The sequence below is a fragment of the Apium graveolens genome, chromosome 4 (genome assembly GCF_009905375.1).
Source record: "Apium graveolens cultivar Ventura chromosome 4, ASM990537v1, whole genome shotgun sequence".
Classification (NCBI taxonomy): domain Eukaryota; kingdom Viridiplantae; phylum Streptophyta; class Magnoliopsida; order Apiales; family Apiaceae; genus Apium; species Apium graveolens.
In genome coordinates this window covers 278501948-278528582 of record NC_133650.1, presented here as the reverse complement: position 1 = coordinate 278528582, position 26635 = coordinate 278501948, and the positions used below count along the sequence as shown (strand labels likewise).

General features: G+C 38.1%; 1 non-coding gene across 1 annotated transcript; it reads right to left on the bottom strand.

Moving 5' to 3' along the window:
- Window positions 1-19029: 19029 nt before the first annotated feature.
- LOC141722387 (small nucleolar RNA R71) lies at window positions 19030-19136 on the bottom strand. Its single transcript, XR_012575407.1, has one exon. It is a non-coding gene; the product is annotated as a small nucleolar RNA R71 (small nucleolar RNA).
- Between the last annotated feature and the right edge of the window lie 7499 nt (window positions 19137-26635).

The window sequence follows — 26635 nt, the reverse complement described above, 5'->3', positions numbered from 1 at the left end:
ATCCATGTTGAAGACTCAAGCTGCTGATTTGATTCAAGCTTATTCTGAAAAGAATATTAAAGGGTACAATCAGATCAAGAATAAGCTGAAGTCAGTTGGAGTTCAACCAGTCAGACCAGCAAGCTTCACTTCAGAAAAGGATCGTGTCTTTGACAAGGAATTGCTTCAAGATTTAGAAGAAGGTGAAGTCAGAAGAGAAGACAACTGAAGTCAATTAGCTCAAAACTCAATGTAATATGATTAGAGCTTTATGAATCAAGATAGTCTAATGTAGTTATATGTTCAGGCTAGAGGAACATCTATCTTGTATTCACTTGTAAATTTCATTTGGAATCTGGAAAATGTTAAATATAATCCAGAACTTTTCTGCTATTTACTTTGCATTACTGTTTATATCTTTTTCTTATTTGTTAGTTGAGTTATCCTCTAGGTATTTGTTGTTATTGTCTAACAAGCAAATAGGGGGAGATTGAAAGGCATATGTCATAGCCTATTCGTTTATTCGAGGATTTAACTCAACTCAAATAAGAATGTAATAAGTAAATAGTGGATCTATCATCAGAGAGATCTCACAAAGTAACATCTGTCAAAGGATAAAGAAACATTGTTCATCTGCAGACTTGAAGATTCACTGGAAGAAGTTCAAGAATTTGATCATGCCTCAGTGATATAAATCAAGATCGTGGATTTAATCAAGTGACAGAGATCTCGTCAGGGTATCATTTATTACAAGGATTTAATCAGAGTATCAAAGTCAAGACATGAAGAAACGTCACGGAAGTTAGTCACTCATGAACCAGACAGTACATCGAGTGTCAGCATTGAAGTGGCGGAATTGATTCATAAGTCTCAGTGATTTTCAGAAGATTGTCAGAAGAATGGATGCTGCTCAGGGTTAGTATTAATTCTCTATTAATTAATTAAGTCATATAATTTAATTAAGAAAATAAATTATATCTGCAAAGATTAATTTATTGATTAATTGAATTAAATTGATTAATTAATTTAGAATTAATATTGAGGATTTACAAGATTTTAATTGGTTTAAAATCTGCTTAAATTCAAAACAAGACAATTCATTTGAACTAGTATGACAATCGGTATGACAATTGATAGTCATACCGAAAGTCATGTCAATACATTTAATTGTCTTATTAGAATTTCTGTTTAGATTAAAATCTGTTATTAATTCAGCAAGACAATTTATTTGAACTAATATGACAATCGGTATGACAATCAATAGTCATACCGAAAGTCTTGCTAGTTCATTTTGATTGTCTTGCTAGTTGTAAATATTGTCATACCGAAAGTCTTGCTGGCCAAAGAGATTGTCATGCCAGTACATTTTTCAGTTCGGTGTTTGATAAAAGCAGCAGAAGACTTTTATTGATCAACACTTATAGAATCCAATCAAACAGAAAATAGAACACACAAGAGAAAAAGGAGCAGAAAACAAAAGCATAACATTTTATTTTTCATCTGCTTTTCTTCAAGATTAAATTTCTAGATTGTAAAGTTAAATCCAATCAACTAGAAATATTTATCTTGTTCTTGTGTATCAATCTAGTGGATTAAAATCCCTAGAACTTAATCTCAAATCGCATTTAGCATTTGATCTTTTAATTACAAAAATAGAAAAAGTTCATATCGAATTTATTCTAGATTTGTAATAATTGATTTGAGATTAATCCCTTGTAACCGATACCGTAGTTGTAACACCTTTCAAGTTTAATAAAAGTTTTATTTAACTTGAATTTTGTTTCACAATTTTATTCCGCATTTTATTCGATTAAACGGTATTGTTTGCATTCAACCCCCCTTCTACAAACAAATTGGGACCTAACATTTCTTCATGTCTTGACTTTGATAATTGATTTTCTTCAAATTAAATCCTTGTAATTCTTTGATACCCTGACGAGATCTCTGTCACTTGATTAAATCCACAATCTTGATTTGCATCACTGAGGCTTGATCAATTTCTTGAACTTCTTCCAGTGAATTAACTCCTCAAGTCTGTAGATGAACCTTGTTTCTGAATCCTTTGACAGATGTTACATTGCGAGATCTCTTTGACGGTAGATCCACTATTTACTTATTACATTCTTATTTGAGTTGAGTTAAATCCTCGAATATACAAATAGGCTATGACATATGCCTTACAATCTCCCCCTATTTGTTTGTTAGACAATAACACACAAATACCTAGAGGATAACTCAACTAACAAATAAGAAAAAGATATAAACATAAATGCAAAGTAAATAGCAGAAAAGTTCTGGACTAGATTTAACATTTTCCAGATTCCAAATAGATGTTCCTCTAGACTGAACATATCTTCAAGTAGTTTCATCTTCTTTTTGTACAACCACATTTCCTGTTGAAAAGCACATATCTGTCTTGCTTCTCCCCCTATGAGAATCAACTGATTAAAGAAGATCACCTTCGTTCACCACCTCTCTCGTACAATAGGATCCGCAGATAAAAACCAATGGTACTCCCCTTTTGAAAATAGCTTCTTCCCTTACTAGAAAATCACCTTATGTTTACCACCTCTCCCGTATAATAGGATCCGTAGTTACAAACAACAATGGTGTGGTGTAGTGTACATGTTTGATCTTTTTCTTCCTCCCTGCTATTTCTCCCCCTTAGTTGAGGAATCCTCCAAACTATTACTTAAGCTTTTATCTCCCCCTTAGAAAAGGAATGTATGCCGTCGTCTGAAGGAGTTCTCATATTTCACTTGGTTGGAACAGAAATAACAAGTAGTTTCTCTTACTTCCTCACTGTGAGTGTGTGATTCTGTTTTAGTGTACCTCACATGTGTTTCACTCTTCTCTCCACTCGTGTTTACACTCATTCTCACAAGTGTATCACTCCTCTCATAGCTCCAACATTCAGCTGTACCTGCAAGGAAAATCACCTTAACCATCCTTAAGGAGGTCACAGGTGGTGCAATGGGAGTTCGCAAATCCCCATCCTTGTTAAACTCATCAGATGAATCTGAGTCATAATCTACAAGTTGCTAGTTTCCCTTTTATGGTTCCAGATTTGAATTCTGGGAAGGTAAACAATGATCCAATGAATTTAGCATAAAGATCAAAGTTCCCTTCTAATGTCTGTGAAGACATTTCCTTGTGACTCATTAGGTAATATCTGAATCATTGTCAACAAGTTGTCGATCTGCACCTATGTCAGATCCACTATCCGCAGATGCATCCAGGGGATTTAAGCCTGGGGAGGTAGACACTGACCACTGACATATGGCTTTTGGATCAGTATCCTCTCCTGACACCTGTAAAATTTATTGGTCCATTAACGAACCTTGAACAATCGAATCTGACCTTAAAATGGTCGAAACTCTTGTTTCCGTCAACTCATCCTTTGTGTGTGTAACCTTTCCTTGTGCATCAAGAATTTTTTATGTTTGAAGTGGTGACACTACATCGGATACCCTGGCCGACAGGTAAATTTCAATAGACGCACCCTGTTGAGAGAATGAATCTAGTAACTGTTTTTGTGCCTTTTCAGCCATTACATCTTTTTGAGAAGATGTATGGGGGCTAGCAGTTGTCTCGGTTTAAATACTACTCATCTATATAGGAGACAGAGCTACTGGGTTGACTACAGAACCTTCCTTATGTGGTGCACTAAGGCACTATCTCCCTCACGCTCATTCATACTACATTTAGTGGTAAGAGAGTGTTGGTTGGTTCTGTTTCTGTATTTGTCTTTACAGTCTGGGATAGATGTTGCGGGTTTTCAACCTCATGACTGTCAATGAAAGAAAGTCATTGGAGACTGAAACTGTATCACTAAACATATGGCACTATAGAGAGATAAAATGTACTTAAGATATATAATGAATGAAAATTATACATTTAATCTTTTGAGAGAAATGATGTACAAGAGTGATTTCAAAGGATTTTACATGAAATAAGAAATCACTAATGTAGAAAGAAGTTTGAGTTCAATGATAACATTACCAGCTTACAAACAGCCATATCCCTCAGATAAACCTTTGTTGTTATCTCCAAAGGTAACCAGGGGGCCAACTTTCTCAATCCACCTTTGATAGCAGGGCTCTATCTCCGGTCATATGTCTTGATGATCCACTGTCAAGAATCCACACTACCGGTTCCACCTGTTTAATGCCCTGCACTACAAATGGATTAGACCTTCTTCGGAACCCAAACTTGGTTGGGCCCGGCATACTTGTAGAATTGTCCTTTGTCAGGCAAAACAACATTTTTAATTTTAATGGTCTCAACTTTCTCAATGACTGAACATTTGACCTTATAAACAGTCTTAACAAATTTCTATTTAGGCTTAGGCACAAATGTCTCCTTTCTAGCCTTAGAAGGACTAGCAGTCTTAGACCTATCATGCTTCTTGTTATTCACATGCTGACGAGGAGTAGTCTTATCACTAGAAACATGCTTACCGTTAAAATAAGCATACATCAAATTAAAAGCACAAGACATACAATTAGCAACACCACATGCTTTATGAGAGTGATTAGCAGTAGGCAATTTATGCATGGTAGACATGGCATTTTTGTTATCCAACTCATGTGTGTCTGAGTTAGTCTCAGTTGCTTTCACAACTTTGACTGGAACTTTCGACACACTTGACTCGAAAACAACCTTCTCATTAGCATGATCTTCAGCACGTATTTCTTCTTGAATAACAGAAGAGGTCGCATCAAATGGTTCAGCAATTGATGATTTATAGAGGGGTTCATCAACACCCTTAAGCATATGTGGTACTTCCCTACCTTTAGCACAGACATGAGGAGGGGAGTTTATGCCTAATTCTCCAATAGCAACATTGTAATCATAACCTATTCCAGATGTTTGATTAACAGCTTGCTTACTGTAGAACTCTTTAGCCTTCGAACAAGAATTGAAGTAGGCTCTAACCTTAGTCTCAAGACCGGTGATCTTGTCTTTGAGAATAGTTTCGAGTTTTCTATAACAGTCAACTCTATTCTCTAGAAAAGATACTTGTTCTTTTAACTTGTCTTGATTAATGTGCACAAGTCTTAATTCATTGACCTCTTTCTCAAGGTCTTTGATCTGTAAACTTAACAGTTCATTATCACGACGAGCACAATCTAAGTTACCTCCTAGATGATAAACTAATTCAGCATCAGTATATTTTACCTCTTTTCTTGACGATGAAGCTTTTCCATCAATAGCCATAAGAGCAAGATTCCCTTCTTCTTCATCTTCACTATCAGTATCATCCCAGCTTCTTCCTTTTGCCAGATAAGCCCTTTCAGAGTTACTCTTCTGATTTGAATCATAAGAGTTCTTCCTTACTTGCTTTGGCTTCCTACATTCTGTGGCAAAGTGTCCCAACTCATTGCAGTTATAGCATCTGATGGTGTTCCGATCAACCATCCCTGTTTTGTATCCACCACTGCTGGTGTTAGAGGATGAAGATCCACCTTTCTGGAATTTGTTGTAGTTGGACTTGTACTTGAACTTGGGATTTCTCTTGAATCTGACATTGGAGAATCTCTTGACAATTTAGGCCATTGACTCATCTTCCAATTGCTTCAGCTCTTCCAAAGAATAAAAATCATCACTGGATTGATTTGTAGTAGGAGGATCATATTCTGCTACTAACACATTTTCCTCAGCCTTGGAAAACTGTACCATTATCTCCGACTGTTGAGATTGTTGTTGTTGTTGACCTTCAGCTACAAGAGCAGTAGATGTGCTGACCATTCTATCTTTCCCGTAGACTTCCTTCTGCTGAATCTACTCCAACTCATAGGTTTTTAACAAACCATAGAGTCTATCCAAAGAAATCTCACTCAGATCTCTAGCTTCTCTAATGGCAGTGATTTTATGTTCAAGATGAGTTGGCAGTGTTAAAAGGAACATTTTGTTGACCTCCCTGATTGAATAATATTTTCCATTTATGTTTAGGTTGTTGATCAACGCATTGTACCTCTCAAACACTTCAGTAATTCCTTCTCCTGGATTGGATTTAAAGTGTTCATACTCAGAGGTTAGGATCTCCAACTTGTTCTTCCTAACTTCCTCTGTGCCTTCATTAATCACCTCAATAGTTTCCCACATGTGTTCGGAATTTTTACAGTTCATCACATGTCTGTTCATCAAGGGATCAAGGGAATCAAATAATATTAATTGAAGGCTGGCATCCAAGGAGGCTTCTTCCTTTTCAGCAGGAGTAAAATCTTCAGGCTCTTTTGGATAGGTTCTAGCTTTGGTAATCACAACATCATCTACTATCACCTCTGGTTCAATAACCATCGGAGTTTTTAGACCCTTCTTTAACAAGTTCAGATATTTGGGATTTGCGACTTGTAAAAATAATAGCATCTTCTTCTTCCACATGATATAATTTTCTTTATCAAATAGTGGAATTTTAACGGTTCCAACTTTTTGTGAAGTCATTATGAATTTTTGAATAAATAAAAATTCACGGAGTTGAAAAAATCACAAAAGTCTAGGATCTTGATTTGTTCGTTAATCAGAAGGCTCTGATACCAATTGTTAGGTCCCAATGTGTTTGTAGAAGGGGGGTTGAATATAAACAGTATCGAATAATCGAATTAAATATGGAATAAAAAAGTGAAACAAAATTCAAGTTAAATAAGAATATTATTAAACTTGAAAGGTGTTACAACAACTGTATCGATTACAAGGAATTAATCTCAAATTAATTATCACAAATCTAGAATAAATTTGACATGAACTTTTTCTATTTTTGTAATAAAAAGATTCAAATGCTAAACGCAATTTGAGATTAAGTTCTAGGGATTTTGATCCGCTAGATAGTTACACAAGAACAAGATAAAGATTTCTAGTGGTTTGGATTTAACTTTACAAACTAGAAATTATGATCTTGAAGTTTGCAGATGAAGGATGAAATATTGTCTTCTTTTTCTTTTCTGCTGTGTTCTTGTTTTTTGTTTTCTTGTATATTCTAGATATTTTATCTTCTGCTTCTGCTGTCTTTTTAAATAGAAGCAACAGACTCAAATGAACTGGAATGACAATCCTGAGCTCAGCAAGACAATCTGATTGAACTAGAAAGACTTTTGGTGAGACAATCTAAATGAACTTGCATGACTTTCGGTATGACTATTGATTGTCATACCGATTGTCATACTAATACAAAAGATTGTCCTGCTGAATTAAAACAGATTTTAATCTAATAATAATTCTGATAAGACCATTAAATGAATTGGCATGACTTTCGGTATGACTATTGATTGTCATACCGATTGTCATACTAATACAAAAGGTTGTCTTGTTGAATTAAAACATATTTTAATCTAATTAAAATTCTGAAAATCCTTAATATTAATTCAGAATTAATTAATCAATTAATTCAATTAATCAATAAATTAATCTTTGCAGATATAATTTATTTTCTTAATTAAATTATATGACTTAATTAATTAATAGAGAATTAATACTAACCTTGAGCAGCAACCATTCTTCTGAAAATCTTCTGAAAATCACTGAGAATTATGAATCAATTCTACCACTTCAATGTTGACACTCGATGTACTGTCTAGTTCATGAGTGACTAACTTTCGTGACGTTTCTTCATGTCTTGACTTTGATAATTGATTTTCTTCAAATTAAATCCTTGTAATTCTTTGATACCCTGACGAGATCTCTGTCACTTAATTAAATCCACAATCTTGATTTGCATCACTGAGGCTTGATCAATTTCTTGAACTTCTTCCAGTGAATTAACTCCTCAAGTCTGTAGATGAACCTTGTTTCTGAATCCATTGACAGATGTTACTTTGCGAGATCTCTTTGAAGGTAGATCCACTATTTACTTATTACATTCTTATTTGAGTTGAGTTAAATCCTCGAATATACAAATAGGCTATGACATATGCCTTACATCAAGGATTTTTAGAGAGGATCATAAAAGGAATATAAAATATTGAGAAAGGTTTAGGGGAACCTAAGTAATAAGATCCCAGATATGATCCCTCAAACGATAAACGAGAACGAAAGTTAAGCAAACCATATAACAGATAAACGGTCATTAGCCAAGTAATTAGAGGTTAATCAAAGAGGTTAGTGGATGATGATGTCATCACACCAACAAGAAGAAGACAAGTGTAAGAGGATGACATGAGAAAGATGACATAGGCATGGTGACATAAGCATGACAAATGGAGGGATTGGTTGGTTGATTGTGAGCCACACAATTTTTACCATGGTAACAATCTAATTAACAACAAAAGGAATTAACCAAGCTAAACACCACACAAATCATTTAATCAAACTAGAAACATTTTTACTTCACTTTTTCTTCCCTTGCTCTCGGCCAAAACCATAGCAGCAACTTAAAATTATCATATCTCCTTCAATACTCACTAAAATGTTGTGTTCTATAGCTCGTTGGAAAGGTATTGAGATGGCCTACAACTCTTGTTCACAAGTCTCGTCCAAATAAGCATGGTAAGACCCTCATGTTTACAGTTCTTTAAATCGGACTTTTAGAAACTTCCAAACCTAACTTTGTGTTCTTGATTTCTTTAGAAAGATCAAGCTTGTAGGAGGTTAGAGTAAGGCTCCCTAAGGCTTCCTAGAAACTTAACACCTACCAAGGAAGGTATCAACTTCAAACCCTAGCTTTGATTTTATGATTCCATTAAGTTTTATTGAAGCATTGTTAGTATTAAGGATTGATCTTTGATTATAAGTAGTTTTGGTGGATTTGTATTGGTTTTGAATATTGGGTCTTTGATTGGTTGGATAAATTGGTAAAACTTGGAGTTGGGGACTGAGTTTGTAGTATGATGGTTGAATATTGTTGTATTCGTGGTTGTGAGTGAATTGATGATAATGTAGAGTGTTAATTAAATTGGAAATCGTGTAAATATAAACGTCATAATGCCCGATTTTCCTTAACTGTTATGTTCTTAACTTTAGGACCCGTGAAATCACTGAAAGATTCTAACCTTTGCCATTTTTAGATAGTTCATGTTACGAGCTTCGTTTTGATATGTGGTTCGCTTGAATCTGATGTACGGTTTAGGAGAAACGACCATTTTAAGTAACGACGTTTCGCGAACGAACCATTACCCCTCGCCTTACTTTGAAACCTTGGTTAAGGCCCTTAACTGACTAATTGGAGTATGAAACAATTATGTAAAGTGGATTAGGCAGTTGGTAGAGTACTCGCGAAAGAATCGCCTTAAAATTCTTAATGGTTAATTTATTAAAAATTGTGGAGCCAAGGGTACTCGAACGACTTATGTGATTCGTTAAGCGTAGAAGTGACCATAAGCGAACATTAGGGTTCAATTGGTGAAAGTCTAGTTTCTTAAGCGACCGTGGGTTAATTCCGACTTATGTTGTTGTTCATAGGTTATCGGACCCACTCTAAGCTTAAGTCTACCCCGGAGCACTCAGGCAAGTTTTCTACCCGTAATACTGTTGTTGTGATGTATATATGTATATGCATTATCTTGTGATAAGTGCATAATTGTTATTAGCAAATCTTGCGATATATTGGAGCATGCTGATATGGTATATACGCATGCCAATTTCGTAATCTTGATATCTAATTGTTGATTCAAATGCTTATAAGTTGCATAATACCTATGCTAGAGATAAGCAGTAGTTGCGTATACCCCTAGTATAGGGGACCCAAAGGTGAAGATTTTCTAAACCGGGAGTCGATGTTCCCGGGTATAATATATATATATATATTTATTTATTTATATATATATTGATATAGTTTTCAAAACTATTAATCGAATAAGGTTTATTCGATAACTTTAATTTATTTAATGAATATTATTTTGAATATTCATTCGAGGACTTATGACTCCGCTTACTTTATTTAATGAATATTATTTTGAATATTCATTCGAGGGCTTATGACTCCGCTCCTTTTATTAAATATTATTCTTTATTTTATTAAAGAATAATGTTTCGTTAATCAAACTTATTTTCGATTATTCAAATAAAGATCGTACTTTCATATAAGTATATCTTTGGTTATTTATTATTCATTTCAAGTATGAGTCTTAAAACTTCTACTTCAATTATTTTTATAAAGATTATCCTTTATGGGAATATTATTTAAATTATAATATTCAGATATTCTCCAACATATCGGGACTGATTTATTTTATTAAATCAGCATTACTCCAAACATTCTTAAAAATATTTTCGAGTCTTCAGAATGATTTTTAAAAGTTAGAGCGAATCCCAAAACTCGTTTTCAAATTTAAGATCTTCCTTTCGAAGGGGACTTGAATACTCGCTCAAAATCTAAAGGATCCGGCTCTGTGGTATATTTATATTCGCAATGAGGTTGCTGTTTTGATAAATGAATTGATTACTTACCCAACGTTCGGGAAGTAAGTCCATCTATTTGAGTAGGCATAAGCAACATGAGCTCAGTGGGCGTCCATGAAAGTGTAAGTGGCTCAGTGGGAGTCCATCAATGCGTAAGTGGCTGAGTGGCAGTCCAACATAGGTCCTAATACGGCCAGGGTGATGACCAGTGGGGAATTCTTCTATCTACTAGTAGAAAAGGTTATTTATTGGTATCTTTGCCTGATCAGCAAAATATCAGGTTTATGCCAAAGTTTTCTCCTTTCCAAATTTATTGGATATTTCAACTCTGTTTATAATTTTCATAACAGAGGTTTTCAAGGAGTGTATGAAATGTATATATATAGGTTTATATATATATCGGGACTTAATGAAGTATCTCGTAACTTCATTATTTATAATGATATTTCAAAGATTGAATATATCCAAGTCTTTTCTTGTAGTCTCATCTATGTGATGAACTTTTGAAACTGATTATACCTTGAACGGTGATAGTTCAAATAGTATTCGGAAAAGATATAAGTATATTGGAGTATCTTGTAACTTCATCTTTTCAACTTATATCTGGTTAATGATTATCTTATGCATGACAAAGATTTTCACAAAAATGTTAGGACAAGGTTAGATATATGAGATCACCTTGCAACAATATTTTTATACAGTTATAAACTGGAACTCTGTGTATATTATACATGGAAGAGGACTTCCAAGATTTTGAAAAGTATATATACACATATACTGAATATTTTGCGACTTGGTCGCGATAAGATATCAAACTTGGTTCATTTTTTACTTGACCAAGACTTTCATGAGTACTATGAGAATGCTCATATATTGTTAATCATTATACATATTATTTCGGTGAGCTTGTTGCCACCCTTGCTTTCTTCTTTCATCACACAACAACAGATAGACAAGATGAATAGGACCAAGCTCCCAATTCGTGAGTGGATAGGAAACGTTCCGCAGTTTCCTGTAGGCGTTGATGCCGTTGTGGCTGAGGTAGGAACTACCAATAGGCTAGGCTTTCAACTTTTGATGTACCAGACGTATGTATATTATGAATTGTAATAATGGCAAAGAAAATGTAAATTTATTCAGAAACCCTTTTGAGGTATAATGACTTATAATTGTGGAATAAAATGACTGGTGTTATTTTTGGTATTCATCTCTGAGACTATAACTTGTGGTGTGTGTGTGTGTGTTGTGGGGTCACAGTACGCAGTGGTTGGTTGTTTATTAAGATTAAGAGTTGTTAAGGGAATTGGAACTCGTGACAACCCGGATCCCCGACCCCGGATTTGGGGGTGTTACAAAAATGGTATCAGAGCTAAGCGTTATAAACCTCAGAGATGATATGACGTTAAAATAATAAGTTCACTAAGATAATAAGAACTCTTGCCAAGTTCATAGTCGGACTACCTAACGTAGTACTGACAGTTAAAACCCTTATGGGAACCCTTATAAATATCGTGATAGAAGCGTAGTTCATTATCGTATATGGTAGCAGGACTCCGAACCCTGAGGTTGAGGAACAACAGCGCGATGATGTTTTATTACTTATTGGAGATCAGATTATGGATCCGATAGAGCGTCCTAACGCGGGACCGGATGATGTTCATATTGAGGATGTAGCGGTTGAGGATGTTGTCCTAGAAGGGATTGTTGCTGAGAAGAATCATGTGGAGGATCCTGACAAGAATGAATAAAGGACCACTGAGGAATTGATGACTATGGTTAGGGCGACTACCAGAGGTAGGATTGGCCGGTTACTACCGGAGGTTCATTCAAGTTCGTAAAGATAGTAGCCCCTTTAACGCGCTTACTCGTAAGACTGAGAAGTTCGAATGGACAGAGAAATACAAGAAAAACTTTCAAGAACTGAAGCAAAGATTGGTGACGACCCCTATGATGGCGTTGCCGGATGGAAAAGGAGATTTTGTGATGTGAAGTGACGCTTCACATAAGGAATTAGGGTGCTTCTTATATAGCACAACAAGGTAATCGCATACGCGTCAAGACAATTAAGGGAATATAAAATTTGATATCCCCACCCATGAGCTTGGGCTCGTGTAAATAGTTTTTTCCTAAAGATTGGAGGCACTAATTGAATGGAGAGAAGTGCAAGATTTACACAACCATAAGAGCTCTAGTACATTTTTACGTAGAAAGAGCTCAACATACGCCAGAGGAGGCGGTTAGAGCTAATCAAGAATTATGATTGGGAGATTCTTTATCATTCGGGGAAAGCCAATGTGGTGGCTTATGCCCTTTGTAAAAAGGAGAGACTCAAGATGATAATATCTTTGGGAGAGTTTATAAGAGATTTTGAGAAAATGGAAATAAAAGTGAAGGTAACCGGAGCCGGTACCGAAAAGCTGTTTGAGATTGCAATACAGCCCGAATTATTGGAAAAGAACATATTGTGCCAGAAAAAGTGATGAATGAAGGCAGAGAGCCAACAAATAGATAAGAGATTAATACCGAGAAAGATGATAAGGGAATAATGAGGTATTCCTACAGAATTTGGGTTCCAAATGTTCAAGAGCTTAAAGATGAGATCTTAGATGAAAGCTAGTTTGAGGAATAAGATTTAGAGCAAACCCTGAACGTGATAGTCAGGGAGGTCGCCATCAAGATAGAAGGAACCCATAACATAATGAAGTGGAAAATGAGGATTTAAAATATGTAGGATGACCTCGATTATGGGGAGGAGGAGGGAATGTTCAGACTAAGGAAATAGAAGTTGACTAAGGAAAGGAGATCCGAGACGGTACTCCTATACGATAATTTATGGACTTTTCTAGATAGAACTTAGACTATTATCCCCAACCACCACCCTGAGGAAACAATGCGGTGAGAAATTCTTTCAGGACCTTTAAGTCGCTAAGCTCTCAGAGTTCCAAGGAACAAGCTGACCCAGTCGAGGCAAGAGCCTGGCTAAAGGAAATATAGGAATCATTTGAGATTCTAAATGATTGACAAATCACAAAAGACTGTTTTTGTCACTTACCCTCCTAAGAGAGAGGCCACCCGCTGGTGAAAGGCCAAGGAAGGCATGGAGCAAGAGATTATAATAAACTGATTTAAGTTCAGTAAATTGTTTTCAGGAAAGTACTTCCCAAGGTTATGGAGATAGTGTAAAAGCTTTAGAGCCAGAACAAAGGCAGACGAGTATGATGAATTATGAATCTAAGTTGTAAAAGTTGTCAAGATTTGTTCTGAGGACACGAATCCAGAATGACGGGATGTTTGAAATCAATGTTTATGTTGTGTTGGTTCATGAAATAATGATAAGAGAAAGGAAAATAAAAAGAAACTGAAGTAAAAAGGAATATAAATGCAATAGAGTTTGAGGAATGATAAGGGAGTTGGGTATGAGGAAACCCTAAAGACTCGTAGCAATAGAAATAGGAAAGTATGTAATCATCAGGATGAGGGTGATTCACCATGAGTTAAAATTTATGGTTGAAGGCATAAGAGATACATATATTTTATCCCTTGTAAGTTGGGAGGATTCGAGGAAACCTTGAGATAGTTTGAAGGATAAATAATGAGACGCGGATAGACTGAGGAGACAAGGAAGTAAGAAATTAGGAAAATTGGATGAAGGAAGTGACCTTCAAGAATGTGAAGTGTAAGACCGGTGGCTTGATACCCAGAAAGGGAGACACCAGGTATGAAAGATATCCCAACATTGAGATGACTGTTGAGATAAACAACAAAAGTAAATAAGGAATTATTAAGAAGAATTTCACGTTGAACACGACCAATATCTTCCAGAACATCCCTGTTATCATTACCAAATTAGGCAAGCAAAGAGAAAAAAAAACCGTTGTTATCTTTTGGAGGCCATATTGGTTGACCTCATTTTGAATAAGGATGCTATTGTGAAATTTGGTATAGACTATCGAGATGGGAATGATTAAATAAGATAATCTAGCAAGGATATATGACTTGATTTATCCATGAAAGGATGCATGTACCTTTTTAAAGGTGGAATTAAGGTTAGAACCTCGGTAACTTAAAATGAATCCTAGGGGAATGCATAAAGGTTGGCATTTCACCCTCAATAGGGATAGTATGAGTTTTGAAAGTATGAATTGGAAAGGATTATGGTAACAACAATCTTTAAGGATGAGTGGAGAAATTTTTCAAAAGTATATAGACAATGGTTCTAGTATTAGTAAATGGTGATTTTTTTCTTCTCACTAGGACTTAAGAAAAGCATTTTCACATAAGCAGTGATTGAAATGAGGTAGAAAATTTATTTGGAGGTGGTTAAAAAATGACATTGATTGTAAGGAAATTTTACTATCAGGAAAGGTCAAAGAGGTGGCCGACACTTTAAGTGTAAGAGGACAATTATAAGCACACGTGCCAGAGGAATATAGTGATGATGGTTAAAGCCGTGAAGTTTGTATTATGGTTTGAAAGATTGACATTTCTTCTGATGATTGTACGATACTCAACCATAATAGTAATTTGGTAAAGATTTAATTCATGTTAGCGCTGTGAGCGGGCTGTCTATTTTAGAAGGTCCTATCTTGAGATAAGCCAGGACCATGTTACGAGAGGACTAAATGAACCTTTGAGCTTCATGTCTCCTAATAAAGACATATGGTTAATAATGGTATTAACCTGCTATCATCGCTTTCATTGAAACACTTCTGAAATTTTATCTGCTTCATGTCATATGTGCGTCAAGTTCAGGAGTGTTCTTCATGAATCATGAGCGGTGATCATGTTACCTCCTTGGAAGAATTCGATACGACAGGTATGGACTCCGTATGGTTAGCTATTAAGATTCCAAGGAAAACGAATGACTACCGTAGGTCCGTGGTGGACTATAGTAATGCATCAACGATTCTTTGAATAATGAGCCGATTACAACCGCGAGAGTTGTATGGTAATGAATGTTGAGATTAAGTACCACTAATCGGGTCGTGGTGGTGTATAAGTTATCATTGATAGGCTAATTAAGTCGATTATCTACCTATTGAATACTTATTCCTTCTTATCAATAGAGAGTCGTATTACTATACGAGGAAGGTTGCGGTGCAAGCATAAAATTCTAGTAACGAGGAGGTCTAGAATGAAATCCCAGATTCGATTTTTGCTGTCGAGGGAGTTTTAACGGTGATTGTTTATAAGCTCGAGCAAGAGCATGGGTTCATAGAACGATGGACGGAATAGTAAATATTCATGCATGTGAATTGCGATGCTATAATACTTGATATTGAGATATATACATATATATGTTTTATTCTTTTGTGATAAACCTCTATAGTTCAGAGGTAGATTCCAAGCCAGATCTTTTGTGGCAGTATTTTTTTTATATACAATTCTCTTCAATTCGTTCTTTTCTTTTCATTTTGTATAAGCTGAGAAGAACAACCCTTCCAGAAGGGGAGGTATTGCCGAATGACTACCTATTTGTGTGATAGAAGCCTATTAGGATACCATCTATTTTTTAATTGCTTGTCAAGTACTAAAGGCTGGCCACCTTCTGTACTAACTATGTAATGTAACAAGTGTTCATGATCATAGTGATCTCTCAATAAATTCTTTTACTTCTATATGAAGGACCAAACTTTCGAAGATGGAGGCAGCTAGATATGAAGTGGTACCAAGTATGGTGGTATTCTGATTCTAACGCGTTCGTGATACTAAGGTTGACGCATTTATTAAAAGGTTATAAAACTCTAGCGAGTAAAGGTATATCTAGAATAGTATTCTGTACGGAAGATAGTAACGCTTACGAACAAGAAAAGAAGGAGTATTGAGAAGCAAAAGCTATAATGCTAGAAGCTATGATGAGAGTCTGTGCAATAGACTTGAAAGAATTTGGAATGATCACTTAACGCGAATTGAGTTTTCTTACGGCAATAGATCATATGTTCTTACGAGATGTCGCCTTATGAGATCCTTGAGGGAAGACAATGTCGATCTCCCTTATGTTAGGATGAAGTTGTAAAGCGCAAGATGCTCGGACCCGCAGTAGTCCAAAGGACCAGGGATATAATAGATCTAATCAGAAGACGGCTGGTAGTATCCCAAGATGGACATAAGAAGTATGTTAATTTGACACGAAAGGACAAAGAATAGGAAGTAGGGGACCTAGTGTTGTTATAGCTATTCCATTGGAAAGGATGGATGAGGTTCGGAAAGAAAGGAAAGCCAAGCCCACGAATTGTTGGACCCTTGGATATATTAAGACGTATTGGGAAATTAGCATATGAGCTAGCCCTACCCCCGAACATGTAGCAAGTTCATAACGTGTTCCACGTATCAATGTTAAGGAAGTGTAATTCAGATGCCAGACAAATAGGGGCATATGAGCGCATAGACATGCAACCAGACGTAACCTATATGGAGCAACCAGGAAGGGTTATAGATTGAAAAGGAACAAGTGCTTAGGAGAAGGGTTATCAAACTAGTCAGAGTTTGATGGTAGAACCACAATGTAGGAAAATTTACTTGAGAGTTAGAAAGTGCAATGCTAAGAAAGTATCCCTATTCATTTTATATCTGATTCCGGGACGGAATCCTTTTAAGGAGGGGAGACTGTAATAACCCCAAAAAATTTGGACTTTTTGTAAACCTTATGAATAGTGATTTTGCTGATTATGCTGAATAAGAAAACTTTTCATGCCACACAATGTAGCAGTTCTTTTATTGATATTCTGAGGTCTTATTAGTACTCTATATGGTATATAAGTGTATGTGAAGATCGTCAGAATCCAAATCCGAACACTTTGATTTTTCCCGAAAATCCACCAGATACCGAAAGAATTGAGTATAAGGTAACTGATAAGTGGCATTTTATACCACTTAGAACGTGTTAAAATGGCTTAAATTGGTGTCTTGAAATCAAGTATTTTGTGTATTTGATGCGTTTTTCTAGTGTTTATGCATTTCAGGGTATTAGTTGCATTTCGGAGGAGGAATCATCAAGAATAAGCCTTGGCATGTGTTCACCATTGCGAGAGGAAAAGAACGGGCAGATTACGACGAAGAAACGGAGCAAACCTGGAATTTTTCCAGTAGGGTCCTGCGCGGCCGCAACGAAGAGGAAGCATATTTTCTTGTGATTCTTGTTTCGTTGTAACGTTGGATGCTAGTTTTCTTGCTTTGACTTATTTACTCTTGTGACGTACTCTGTTTTAATATAATTAGTTTAGTTATTATTTTCTTGTGTTGTTTATCATGATTTCATATGAACCCATGATGGCGATAAGTTCTATTATGGGCTAATCGTGATCATGGGGTTGCAACGGATTTATTATGGAATTCTTTAGTTAATTGTTTAATACTTTAGTGTGTGATGATTGCATGATATCTAGTATTGGTTGTGCGTATTCGTCTTATGTGCGTCGCGAACATATAAGATAGGGTGTTAATCTCTTGTGAAGCGACGGTGGATCTTGAGATTTAGAACTTGCCATGCTAGCATAGGTTCATGTACGTTGTGCATGATTAGTGGGTAACTCTAACAGTTTTATTTGCCCTATGTAATCAAAAGGGATAACTTGTGCTTAAATCGTTGTGTTGTTAATTTCTGTAGACATATAGGAACTCAACATGATTGATGACTATTCAACTTCTATCTTAATTGTGGATGCTTGGTAGAATGGTATTAGTACAATGAAAGTTGGCTTTTATCAGTTTTGTGTTATTCGATTAATATCATCACTGTCACATGCTAAAGGTAATAACAATGGCTATAGAAGGAATTAATAATGAAGTTGTGATCTCATGAGTGTTTTATTATTGATAAATTGAAGTGTTAGTTAAGTGGTTAATTAAGTAGTTAATTATAGTTAATATTTAATCAACAATTTTAAGTGTTATTATCTTAACATTGAGAAGTAATCATACATTGGTGAGTGAGTTTAATTAGACAATAACTCAGTCTGAGTCTCTGAGGGAACGAACTAGAAAGTATTCTATATTACTTGCGAACGCGTATACTTGCGTGAATATTAGTGCATGTTTTCGCCCTAACAAGTTTTTTGGCGCCGCTGCCGGGGACTCGGCGTATTTGTTTAGTTTATGTACTTACCATCATTGGTCATTAGGACTCAGTGATTAGGACGTAGTAGTTAATTACTCTTTTCGGTTGTGTTTCAGGTACTTTAGCAAGCGTTTATGCAAACTCGTTCTCGTGCTCGCAAGAGGACCTTAGATACAGCTGAGGAGAAAGACGAAGTTCTTGATACTCCGGAGAAGTTAGATTTTGAGGATTCGGATTCAGGAACTGAGCAGAAAGAACCAGTAAACATGGGAGATCGTATTGTTCAAGCTGATCCAGCTCTTATGGATTTTTCTCGGCCTAAAATTGATGACATTCAGTCAAGCATCCTTCATCCGGCTATTCAAGCTAACACCTTTGAAATCAAGCCGGGCACTATTCAGATGGTGCAGAATTCTGTTTCTTTTGGAGGAGCGGCAACTGAAGACCCCAACATGCACATAAGGAATTTTGTCGAGATCTGCAGCACTTTTAAGTATAATGGCGTGACTGATGAGGCTATCAAGTTGAGGCTTTTCCCATTCTCACTGAGGGATAAAGGTAAAGACTGGTTACATTCTGAACCAGCTGGGTCAATCACTACCTGGCAAGATCTTGCGCAAAAGTTTCTGGTGAAGTTTTATCCAATGGCAAAGACTGCTGCTATGAGGAGTGCTCTTACTCAGTTTGCGCAGCAACCTACAGAATCTATGTGCGAGGCTTGGGAACGCTACAAGGAAATGTTGAGAAAATGTCCACATCATGGAATGCCGGATTGGATGGTAATCACTGGTTTTTATAATGGTTTGGGGGCCCAATCTCGGCCCATGCTCGATGCAGCAGCTGGAGGCGCCTTATGGACTAAAAGCTATACTGAGGCGTATAATCTTATCGAGACGATGGCTGCAAATGAGCATCAAAACCCAACTCAGAGGATGACGTCAGGCAAGGTAGCAGGTATTCTGGAAGTTGATGCAGCCACCGCTATTGCAGCCCAGCCCCAAGCGCTATCAATGAAGGTTGATTCTTTGGCTACGTATGGAGTTAATCAAATAGCTATGGTTTGTGAGCTTTGTGCAGGTTCTCATGCTACGGATCAGTGTTCTCTTGTCAACAAATCTGTTCAGTATGTGAATAATTATCAGCGACAACAGCAGCCTGTGCCAGCGACCTATCATCCTAACAACAGAAATCATCCAAATTTCAGCTGGGGAAATAATCAGAATGCTATTCAGCCACCATATCAGCAAGGAGTGAGTAAACAGTTTAACCCACCTGGATTCCAGCAATCACAGTAGTATGCTACAAGGCAATCATATCCTCAACAGGGAAGTGCAGCTGCACCTACTAGTGCTGATTTTGAGGAACTTAAGCTGTTGTGCAAGAGTCAGGCGATTTCTATCAAGACCTTGGAAAATTAAATCGGTCAATTAGCCAATGCAGTGCTCAATCGTCAACCTGGCACTCTTCCCAGTGACACGGAAGTACCAGGCAGGAAGGAAGCTAAAGAGCAAGTCAAGGCTATTACCTTAAGGTCTGGAAAAGTAGCTGATGCTGAAAAGGCAAAAGAAGTCGAAGCTGAAGTTAGAGATGAAGAATCTAAGCAAAAGGAGAAAGTGGCGGAACCAAAGAAGACTACTGTTGAACACACTCTGCCTGAGGCTAATACAGGGGAGAAACAGCTCTATCCTCCACCACCTTTTCCTAAGAGATTGCAGCAACAAAAGCTGGATAGACAGTTCGGGAAGTTTCTGGAGGTGTTCAAGAAACTTCACATCAATATACCTTTCGCTGAGGCGCTGGAACAAATGCCTAGTTATGCGAAGTTTATGAAGACTATTCTTTCAAGGAAGGTGAAACTGGATGACCTTGAAACCGTTGCTCTCACGGAAGAATGCAGCGCTGTTCTGCAGCAAAAGTTACCACCAAAACTGAAAGATCCAGGAAGCTTCACCATTCCTTGCACCATTGGCAATCTAACTTTTGACAAGTGCCTTTGTGATTTGGGAGCAAGCATTAATATGATGCCCTTGTCGATCTTTAAAAAGCTGGATCTGCCTGATCCAAAACCCACATACATGTCACTACAATTGGCGGACCGTTCCATTACTTACCCAAGGGGCATAGTTGAGGATGTGCTCATCAAGGTGGATAAGCTCTTCTTTCCTGCAGATTTTGTTATTCTGGATTTTGAGGAAGATAAGAAGATTCTCATAATCTTGGGGAGGCCTTTCTTGGCTACTGGCCGTACCTTGATAGATGTGCAAAAAGGGGAACTTACTATGCGGGTTCAAGATCAGGATGTGACCTTCAACGTATTCAAGGCAATGAAATTCCCTACAGAAGATGAGGAGTGCTTAAAAGTGGATGTGATTGATTCTGCGGTTACTTCGGAACTCGATCACATGCTAATGTCTGATGCATTGGAAAAGGCCTTAGTGGGGGATTTTGACAGCGATGATGAAGATAGCAACGAGCAATTACAATATCTGAACGCTTCTCAATGGAAGCGAAAGCTCGACATACCATTTGAATCTCTTGGTACTTCTGACCTTAAGAATGCTGAAGGGAAGCTCAAACCATCAATAGAGGAAGCACCTACCTTGGAGCTTAAACCATTACCTGAACACTTGAGGTATGCTTTTTTAGGTGATTCATCTACGTTACCTGTTATTATTTCAGCTGACCTTTCAGGTAGTGAGGAAGACAAGCTCTTAAGGATTTTGAGAGAATTCAAATCGGCTATAGGATGGACCATAGCAGACATCAAGGGGATAAGTCCTTCATATTGTATGCATAAAATTTTGTTAGAGGAAGGTAGTAAGCCAACTGTGGAACAGCAGCGAAGACTGAACCCGATCATGAAGGAGGTGGTGAAGAAAGAAATTCTGAAATGGCTAGATGCATGCATCATTTATCCTATTTCTGACAGCTCATGGGTGAGCCCCGTGCAATGTGTACCTAAGAAAGGAGGTATCACTGTGGTCGCAAATGAAAAGAATGAGCTCATCCCTACTCGAACAGTTACAGGATGGAGAGTATGCATGGATTATAGAAAATTGAACAAAGCCACAAGGAAAGATCACTTCCCTCTCCCATTCATTGATCAAATACTTGACAGATTGGCGGGACATGAGTATTTTTGTCTTCTGGATGGTTATTCCGGGTATAATCAGATTTGTATTGCACCAGAGGATCAGGAAAAGACTACCTTCACTTGTCCATTTGGCACATTTGCTTTTCGTAGAGTTTCGTTTGGGTTATGTGGCGCCCCGGCCACCTTTCAGAGATGTATGATGGCTATATTCTCTGACATGATTGGAAATAACGTCGAAGTGTTCATGGATGACTTCTCCGTCTTTGGACACTCATATGATGAATGTTTGGCAGCATTCGAGACTCTCAAGGAGAATTTGATCACGGCACCAGTTATTACAGCACCAGATTGGACAGAACCGTTTGAGATGATGTGTGATGCGAGTGACTATGCGGTAGGTGCAGTTCTGGGACAGCGCAAGAAAAATCTCTTCCATGTGGTCTACTATGCGAGTAAGACTTTAAATGGGGCCCAATTGAACTACACCACTACTGAGAAGGAGCTTTTGGCTATAGTCTTTGGCTTTGAGAAATTTCGATCTTATCTGCTTGGTACGAAAGTGACAGTATTCACTGATCATGCAGCTATTCGCTATCTGGTTTCTAAGAAGGATTCAAAGCCGAGACTCATTCGTTGGGTGCTTTTACTTCAAGAATTTGAGTTAGAGATCAAAGATAGAAAAGGTACTGAGAATCAAGTAGCTGACCATCTCTCTAGGTTGGAGAATCCCGATTCTACTTCACAAGATAGGACGTTAATCAATGAATCTTTTCCGGATGAACAGTTGTTTGCAATTCAGGAGGAAGAACCATGGTTTGCAGATATTGTAAACTATCTTGTCAGCAATATAATGCCGCTTAATTTGACATCCGCTCAAAAGAAGAAGTTTCTGCATGAGGTGAAGTGGTATATGTGGGATGAACCATATTTGTTTAGACAGGGAGCTGATCAGATCATCAGGAGATGTATCCCGTTCTGTGAGACGGAGGGGATATTACGAGACTGCCATTCCATGGTTTATGGTGGACACTATGGAGGTGAGAAGACGGCAGCTCGTATTCTGCAAGCAGGTTTTTTCTGGCCTACTTTGTTCAAGGATGCTCATCAGTTTGTTTTAAGGTGTGATCGTTGCCAAAGAGTGGGAAATTTGTCAAGGAAGGATGAGATGCCATTAAATGTGATGCTTGAAGTCGAGGTCTTTGATGTATGGGGAATCGATTTCATGGGGCCTTTTATCTCGTCTTGCAATAATCAGTACATCTTGCTGGCAGTCGATTATGTCTCAAAATGGGTCGAAGTTAAAGCTTTACCGACAAATGATGCAAAGGCAGTGCTAAATTTTCTTCATAATCAAATTTTCACAAGGTTTGGAACGCCTCGGGTAATCATAAGTGATGAAGGATCGCATTTTTGCAACCGTAAGTTCACTTCTTATGATGCAGCGGTATAATGTGAATCATCGAGTAGCTACTGCCTATCATCCGCAAACAAATGGTCAAGCGGAAGTGTCTAACAGAGAGATAAAGCGCATTCTAGAGAAGGTCATTTGTCCGTCAAGGAAGGATTGGTCTTTAAAGCTCGATGAAGCTGTTTGGGCTTACAGAACAGCATACAAAACTCCACTTGGGATGTCACCGTTTCAGTTGGTGTACGGTAAGGGATGTCATCTACCGGCGGGGCTTGAGCATAAGGCCTACTGGGCATTGAAGAAATTGAACCTGGATTTAGATGCAGCTGGTAAGAAAAGAATGCTTCAGCTTAATGAACTTGATGAATTTCGACTTCAAGTGTACGAGAATAACAAAATGTATAAGGAAAAGGTGAAGAGGTGGCACGATAGGAAGCTACATCCTAAGTTATTTGTGCCAGGGCAACAAGTTCTGTTATTCAACTCTCGGCTCCGACTTTTTCCTGGGAAGTTGAAATCAAGGTGGTCTGGACCTTTTATTGTCAAAACTGTGTTTCCACATGGAGCGGTGGAAATTTTTGAGAATGATTCGGACCAAGCATTCAAGGTTAACGGTCAGCGGTTGAAGCACTACTATGGGGACATGGCAAACCGGGAGGTGGTTAGTGCCATTTTATTGACTACTTGAGAAAGGTACGGAACGTCAAGCTAATGACGAAAAAGAAGCGCTGCGTGGGAGGCAACCCATGAATTGTTGTTAAAGGAACCCTTAGAAGTTAATAACCTATCCAAAAACACAAAAAAATCAGAAAACAGGGGCTGAAAAAAAAATCCAGAGACCCTCTGCGCGCCCGCGCAGCTATGCTGAGCGGCCGCGCAGCTTGCTGCGCGCCCGCGCAGCTTGCTGCGCGCCCGCGCAGAAATGCTGAGCGGCCGCGCAGGGGTCGAGTTCCTGAAATTTTTTTACAGTTCAGAAAAAAAAAAAAACACAAAACACAAAAACCCATCACAGCCCATAAACCCACGAATTCTTTTCCCATTACCCCATGATTTTATCCCTCAACCCCACTCCTAATCTAATTTAACCTACTCCATACCCTATATATACATACACCTATCCCACATATCTCCCACAAACTTCCTACACTTAAACCCTCTCATAAACATCAAAAATCAGTTCTTACACACTTTTATTCACAAATCAATGGCACCCAAGAGAGCACGCACTATTGACAGCAGCAGCACAGTTCCTACTGCTGATTCATCAAGGGGTACTGCTGCAAGGCCTCGGTTAACTGACAGAGCTGCGGAGGAGGAGTACACTAGGCTGTTGGGGAAGCCGATTCTGAAGGAGAGGGGGTTTTTACCATCAGGGAGGGATGGTGAGTTGTTGCCCATGATTGCAGAGAAGGGGTGGATAGCTTTTTGTGAGTCACCCAAAGCAGTACCGATGAGTGTTGTTCGCGAGTTCTACGCGAACGCGAAGGCTGAAAAGAATGGGTTTTCTGTAGTTCGTGGGCTGACGGTTGATTATCATCCTGCGGCGATTCGCCGTGTGATTGGGCAGCGAGAGAGGAAGCCCGAGGAGGAGAACTGGAATGAAAAGACTGCTGAGGATTTTGACTTGGATTTGATTTGTGCGACTCTCTGTCGACCGGGCACAGTTTGGAACCGCAGTCCAGCCAATAATGAGTATCGTCACTTTCCGGCGATCGCCATGAACAGGTATGCCCGTGCATGGAATGCATTTATATGTGCTAATATTTTGCCTTCTTCACATGCACACGAGGTCACAGTTGAGAGAGCACAGTTGTTGTGGGGAATTCTGAATGAGGAATACTATGTGGACCTTGGTGAGTTTATCTACCAAGGAATTCTGAAGTTTTTGAGGGGAGCAAAGCATATGAACATCCCTTATGCATCCACGGTTACGAAGCTATGCCGAGCAGTAGGAGTGAACTGGCCGGCTCATGAGCAGTTGCAGTTGCCAGCAGCTCCGATAGATTCTGGCACTCTGAATGGGATGCAGGAGTGGACCGGTGGTGAGCCTGAGGAGCATGGGCTGGGTTATCGTCTTCCAGGAGGACGTCCAGCACGAGGTGCTACTATGGCTAGGCCAGGGCGTGGTGAGGCTGGTTCTTCGAGAGCTCAGGAGGGTGCTGGGATGGGTGATGCCCAGTATAGGAGGCTTTCACGGCGGATGGATGCCATGTATGAGACGCAGAGCAGGTTTGCTCAGGAGCTCACTCTTACGTTAGGGACTGCTTTTCGAGGCCTTGGAGCTGATATCCAGTGGCCATTTTTTTGTGAGGACTCTGCATACCCGCCGCCTGATACTCCACCCACTGAGGGTGATGATGATGATGACTCCGAGTAGGTATACCCTGTGTTCCTTTCTACTACCTTCACTGGGGACAGTGAAGATTTTAAGTTTGGGGGTGGTAGTTAAGGAATATTTTGTGTGTGTCATATAGCTACATATTCATGATAGTTAGTTCATATAGTTGCATAATTTTTGCCATATAGTTTTTTTTTATATATAGCTTTATTTGTTTGTCATATCATATAGCTCATGCATATACCATGATCCCTTTTGCAATGATTTATCGACTGAATTGTGATATTGATGCGAGTGTAGTGATAGCATTAAAGTGATATTAAGTTGTGTAGGTTGATATGCATGCTAGAAGCACTTGTATTTTCACTAAGTCTTAGAGAATGCTTAAGGGCTAGATTGTTGTTATGATCTGATTATTTTCGAGGATAATCTATTTATTATGCTTAGAATTTGATAATAGGTTCTTAGTGGTAAAGGCATGAAAAAGAAAAAAAAATGGAGTAAAAATGGAATTTGTTGCTAGTTGTGGCTAGGCGTCAAATGGCTAGTAGCCGGCTCGCATGTTATGCGAGTAGTCTAGGGTTGAGCAAGATGGAGCGAAACGCACTTGCTCAGAAAAAAAAAAAATTTGCATAATTGATCAAGAGTGGGCTCTTTGGTATTCGAGTTATTAAGTTCTTAGGGGACTTTGTGCCTAGTGACCTAAGGCTTTTAGAGTCTGGGATCCGCTAACCTAACGCTCGTTACATGGATACCATTGTATAAGTCTTTTGTGGACCTCACTCATTGCACGGTCAAATAAGCATTTGAGTTGTAAATAAAAAGCACGATTCCGTAGTAAGCTCCAGAGTTCTTGTAGTGTTGTATATCACTTTGTGCCTAGAATTTTTATTCTTTGTATAATCGTAGGATTGCCTTGAGGATAGTCTAGTCATAGTAATTGGTCTAGTTCCGAAGCATATCTGTTAAGCATTTGCACATACCACGTTTCTGGCTGTATGTCCGTTTGCATGAGTTTATTGATCTTTAGTGTCTAACTGCATTCGTTGAGACGTGATAATTTGGTTGGTTAATTGTAGTAAGGGGGATCGTTGCATTTTCATGTAGATTGCATTCATGCATATTTTTATTTGTTTTTGAGTCTGTGACGCTTGAGGGCAAGCATCGATTTAAGTTTGGGGGTGTGATAAGTGGCATTTTATACCACTTAGAACGTCTTAAAATGGCTTAAATTGGTGTCTTGAAATCAAGTATTTTGTGTATTTGATGCGTTTTTCTAGTGTTTATGCATTTCAGGGTATTAGTTGCATTTCGGAGGAGGAATCATCAAGAATAAGCCTTGGCATGTGTTCACCATTGCGAGAGGAAAAGAACGGGCAGATTACGGCGAAGAAACGGAGCAAACCTGGAATTTTTCCAGTAGGG